Genomic DNA, 6251 nt, shown 5'->3' on the forward strand with positions numbered 1-6251 from the left:
AAACATGTATGTCACCCCCATATAAGGTAAAGAACTATTTCATTGGTGGGGGTCCAGTGGAATGTGGTTTTTCTGGACCATATAACAGAATGCTGAAACATTAAACGTTGAAGAGAGATTTGATACCATTAAGTGTCTGTCACTTCTTTCTTCCCTCAGCTGAGCCGTATCGAGACGGGGATTGCAGATCAACAAAATAAATTGGATGACAAAATTATCTAACAATTAGCAGTTGTCAGTGTTGGAACTGGGAATGTAAAAATTGCACAAAGAAACCGGCAGCTACACATACAGTAACTGTCAGCTTTTGAAACACTTGACTGAAATGTTTCTCATATCTTAAATCTTTTGATCTGAAGGGTTATGCTTAAATGTTTGAAATTAGTTGTGTCTACAAAACTATATTTGTGCCACCATGTTAATTCATTTAATTTAAAAATATTTTTTTTTTTAATTGATTGCTTGGCCCAAATAATAAAGAAAAGTGACTAACATAAATGGGAACTCCTTCAATGTGGTTTAAAAAGCATCCCAGGGTGATACCTCAAGAAGTTGGTAAAGAAAATGTCAAGAGTTCATGTCTGCAAAATCTAGGCTAAGGGTTGACTGAATATGCTAAAATACAACAAATCTGATATATTTTAAATGTAGTTTATTTTAGATTTTGTTTAGTCACAACATAATTTCCAAAGTAAGTTTAATGTAATTCTACAGTTGATGACTTTATTATAATTCTCACAATTTAGAATAATAGTAAAGAATGAGTTTGAAGGGAGAATTTCAAAACGGTAACAGATTTGGGCCAAATATAACATCTCTCCAAGACAAGTACAAGCCATAGCATACATTTCTGTCTGATAGTTTTAGCAGACATTGGTGCCACGTCATCAAGTGTTTTATCAAGTCAATTCAGCTATCAAATGTGCATATTTTGAAGTTAAAAAAAAAATCCAACTTAAAAAGGCTTTCACCCAGAATGCATATTACAGTGGCCATCGGATTGCAGAGCTACTTACTAGATAATTTTTATATTTTGTATAATTAACTGGGAATGACCAGCCTCCATACCACATTATGACAAAGCAAAAATCAGATTTGTGATAACTTTGCAAATAAAAAAAAATAAAAAAAGGGGGGCCCTTGGTACCTCAGCGAGTATTTACGCAGAATACCACCCCCTGGAGTTGGGAGTTCGAATACAGGTTGTGCGGAGTGACTCCAGCCAGGTCTCCCAAGCAACCATATTGGCCTAGTTGCTAGGGAGGGTAGAGTCACATGGGGTAACCTCCTCGTGGTCACTATAAATGTGGTTCTGGATGCCGAGGAGAATAGCGTGAAGTCTCTACATGCACCATGTCTCCACAAGTCACGTGACAAGATGCGTGGATTGACGGATTCAGATGCGGAGGCAACTGAGATTTGTCCTCTGCCACCCGGATTGAGGTCACTATGCCACCATGAGGATTTAGAGCGCATTAGGAATTCCAAATTGGGGAGAAATTGGAGAAAATAAAATAATTTGTATACTAGGTCACTGTGCTCTTGGGAACATTCAATGCAGCAGAATTTTTTGTAGCCTTCCAAAGATCTGTGCCTTGACACAATCCGGTCTCGGCAGGCAGTTCTTTTGACCTCATGACTTGGTTTTTGCTCCGATATGCGTTTTCAACTGTTAGACCTTGTATAGACAGATGTGTACTTTTTCAAATCATGTCCAATTAATTAAATTTGCCACAGGTGGACACAAATCAAAGTGAAGAAACATCTCAAAGATAATCTCAAGCTAAATTTCAAGTGTTATAGCAAAGGGAATGAATACATCCCAGTGAGAGATTTCGGTTTTCTTCTTTTTAAGAAACAAACATTTTTTTGTTAATCATTATGGGGTATGAAGTGTAGACTGGTATGAAAAAAATAATGTAAATGTTTAGCATAAGGCTGCAACACAAAATGTGGAAAAAAAATTAAGGGGTATGAATATTTCTGAATGCGCTGTATGCTTGTATGTGTATGCATGCATGAATGTTTTACAATTTTGCTGTTTTTACCATGTTTTTATGTAAAGCACTTTGGACTACTTTTGTGTGAGATGGTGCTAAACAAATGAAAATGAATTGAAACATGGTTTCATGAAACAAATTAGTTAGAACAAATCCAATCCATGCATGTCTTGCTACGGTTTGCTTACCTGTCCCTGGGCTTAATTCTGTACCCCACCATCCAGTAATATCTTGTCACTCCTGGATCTTCAGCCTTCTCATGATCTCATCAGTGATGCACTGCTGTGGTCATTTGCGGTGTGAAGTACAGTTGGACACTGAAGAATATTGTCAATTATATCTCAGAGCCATTATCTTGGAATATTGAACATTAATAACTTCCATAGTTGAGAGATCAGAAAACTGCACACCACAACTTTGATATAATTATTTTTTATAAATACAACAGTACTCCTCAATGGTCAGATGTGTATGCCTATTTTAGTTAGGTGTATGCCTATTGTAGTTGTGCTGTAATCGGTTTACAAAGTAAGTGACCATCAACTTCCCATACCACCATCATTGTACATGATGATAAAGGTTGCCAACTATGTACATTTAATTTCTAACGTTTACACAAAATTTGTTGTCTCACACATGCGATGATAATGCAAGGTAGACTACATTAAACTTTTCAGTGAATTTACAGGATTTACTTTGCTACTTACTCCCTTCTGTTTTAAGCCAGTATTATGTCACCACTCAAAGACTGCTATCGTTATAATACAAGTAAACAAGTACATTAACTTTACCTCTCAATTAGAGAGTACAGAGTTTGTTTGAACGTTAAAGTAACTGACAACATTAACACATACTAGCATCACACAACAACCTTGGCTTCTACATTTAAATATGTACCAATATCTCAATTAGCATCTCACTTTAACACACACCATCTTGATGTAGTAAAACACAGAGGTATTTACCTTCTGAAGGTTTCGATATATCCGTTACCCGTTGGTGAAACTCTTAATGGGTAAAATTACACCACGGCAGGTTTAACAACTTTCACACATCTCGTCTGTTTACCCCATTTTTAGACTGGGCTACATCAATGAAAGGAATGAAAACAAAACATTACATTGTTACAGAAAATAGCAGAGAAAATGGTCCATGATAGCGCCATAATTTTGAAAGAGAAGTTAACTTAACTTACGTGATCAAACCGCTCCCGTCTTTGTCTTCCTCTGTCACCATCCATTTTTTGTTTTCGGTTGACATCAAACAACTCAAATTCACTCAAAATAAGAATTTCGCAGGAACACGTAAAATAATCCAAGTAACAGCCATTAAATGAATGGTAAATGAAAAAGTTTAAGGACTTTTCAGTTAATCTTAGTGTGCCCGTTGATGCTTTGTAAGCTCTTTGTGGCCCATGGCTCTTGTAGTAGCATGCAACCAAGATGTGATCAGATGTCAGAAAAATCCAACAAGAACAGCTGAGATTTTTTAGGAGTTGGTCAGAGCCACTTAAGGTGAAGCCAGGGGTGTACTATTTTACATGAGCTTAATGATTGGTTGATTCTGAACACAGCCACATACCCAATTGTAAAAGGGCACACTTATGCAGTTAAGTTATTCTAAGTTTTTTATTTATTTATTTTCTCTGAAATGTGTCACTTTGGTTTTCAGTGGCATTGAATAGGTTGTCATTTTTACATTAAAGGTGCAAAAAGTCTGATATGACTTATATTTGCTTCGTTTTTTACTTCACAAAACCTGCTGTTTTAACAGGAGTTTATAGACTTTTTATATCCACTGTATATACTCTGAGTCTATCTGTGGTCACCTTTCCCTTTAGCACTACTGATAGTGCTTTGCACGAGACATGGACTGTAGTCCCCTGGAAACCAGGAAGAAATCGCGTTCACATAAACAATGGTGAGCATTACTCGGAGGTTGCATCTAAAATTACATTTTTAGTCCACTGGCGGTTAGATTTGGGGTTTAGTTTGGGATAAGAATAAATAAAATATGCATTCCTGTTAACTGTATTACATAATGTACAACAAAACATTCAACTTGACTTTGGCCCTACTTTGTGAACATTTCATCCTGAAACAGGAGCCCACACGTGCCCATACATTAAACAACACTTCCAGCTTTGGCCAAGGGACAGTGGTTCAAATTTTGGTAAAAACAGATCTATTTCAGAAGCATCACTTTTAACCTGTTGCTGAATTCACATTGTGTTCAGTCTGGTTCAGTACAGTTTCCAACTCTGAGAAATGTCTAATTCTTGCAAACATCCACCAGTTTGCAATTTTTTGTTTTTTTTCACATGAGATGATCAATTGTATTTTTCTCTTCCAGTGACTGTAGTTTCTTTTCTTTTTTTCAAAGTTCCAGCAACACTTTAAAAGTTCACAGAATGTTGCAACAACAGAGGGGCAGAAGCTTTTTAAAAGACTTCTTAAAGTCCTCATTAAAGATGGTGTATATTAGAGGACTGATGAGGGAGTTTAGATATCCCAGCCAGGTGAGGAAATCTGCAAGCACAGTGGTCAGACATATATTGACAATCACCTCATTCAGGAAGAATGATAACCAACACACCACAAAGGCCCCTAGGATTAACCCTAATGTTAAAGCTGCTCGTCTCTCCCTGGCTCCAGTGGTCCTCCGAACCCTGATGTGATTCCCTGACAAAGAAGCCACACAACCCCTTTCTTCATCTGTTGATGGATCTGAAAATGACTTCTCAATTGGGCTGAAGGTATCTGGACTGAGGATGGTATCTTTATCAGAACTAATTCCAGAAAGCATCACACCACTCACTGTCTGTTTGACCAATTGGCTGCTCCCTCTACGGTTGCGCAGTGTCTCTTCTGCCTTGTAGATCTTGTAGTAAAGCACTAATATGAGGATCAGTGGAATATAGAATGCTCCAAATGTGGAATAAACAGTGAAGGCTACATGGTCATGTTCTATCCAGCAGTCCATGTTTTGCATCTCCCCATCTTTGCGTTCCACACTGGGGAATTTCCTCCACGCCAAAGGTGGTAGAGACACAAGCACAGACAGTACCCACAGGGCAAAAATGGTCATGATTGCTCTTCTATACGTGCGTTTCTGGGAATAGGCAACGGTGTCTGTGATGGCACGGTATCAGTCCAGGGCAATAGCAGCCAGGTGTAGGATCGAGCAGGTGCAGCATGTAACATCGATACCCAACCACAGGTGACAGAGAATCGGGTCAAGTACCCACGTCTCTTCTGCGATGTACACAATGCTGACAGGCATCACTAGAACAGCCACCAGCAGGTCTGTCATAGCAAGAGAGCAGATCAGGTAGTTGGCAGGCTGGTGGAGCTTACGGGTGACCAGAATGGCAGTGATGACCAGGCAGTTACAGTAATGGCCGTGGTGGCCACAGCCAGAAAGGAGAGTGTCAAGGAGAGGAGGGTCTTACTGGGGCTCATCTTGTTGGCCAGAACGTCAGAGAAGTCCACAGCTGAACAATTGATGGGGTCCATGTTTACAGAATTATTTTGTTGTGACCTTTAAGAGTTGGATAATGAAAGTGCCAAGCCTATTTTCATTTATACAATAGTATGAAAGAAAGGTTTATAGAGGTTGATACATTACACTCTCAAAAAATAGTACTGTTAAGGTACAGCATGTATAACTTGTTTTAGGTACATAATTGTACCATAAGGACCTATTGTGTACCTTTTAAAAATGTACCTGTATATGTTTTAAACCTCTTAAAACAAAAGCCCTTTTTAAGGGTACCAAGGGTACCTTTTTTCTGAGAGTGTATAAATATATATATTAAAGTAAAATTATATTGATCAGGGTTCTCACTCTTTTTGGAAAATGGATTTCCATGACTCAGTTGTTCGTGATTTCTGGAAAACAATTTTTTTAAATATAATTTTTTTCAGATTTGCAATAAATCATCAAGACAGTTAGCTGTAAAGTAGCTGTAAATTTCTTACTAAAAAGGAAGATGTGCTTACAAATCGGACATCACTTTAGTGTGCGAACAAGTTCTATTTAACAAAAGATGTAGAAAATGTTTAGAGCAAAGCTTGACCAGACAAAATTTTATTCACTATTAAAATTTCCATGACTTTTATGAATTTATTAACTTCCATGATATTTTTCAGGCCTGGAAATCACAACCCAGAATAATAATTATATAAAATACAAATTTATGTTAATAATAAATAATCATATTATTAATAACACCTCCTATTCTTTGAGAAA

At 37.5% G+C, this 6251-nt stretch overlaps 1 pseudogene; it reads right to left on the minus strand.

The window, feature by feature from the left end:
* Nucleotides 1-4403: 4403 nt before the first annotated feature.
* On the minus strand, nt 4404-5515 carry LOC127651623 (5-hydroxytryptamine receptor 1F-like; annotated as a pseudogene).
* Between the last annotated feature and the right edge of the window lie 736 nt (nt 5516-6251).

Source organism: Xyrauchen texanus, chromosome 11 (assembly GCF_025860055.1).
Source record: "Xyrauchen texanus isolate HMW12.3.18 chromosome 11, RBS_HiC_50CHRs, whole genome shotgun sequence".
Lineage (NCBI taxonomy): Eukaryota > Metazoa > Chordata > Actinopteri > Cypriniformes > Catostomidae > Xyrauchen > Xyrauchen texanus.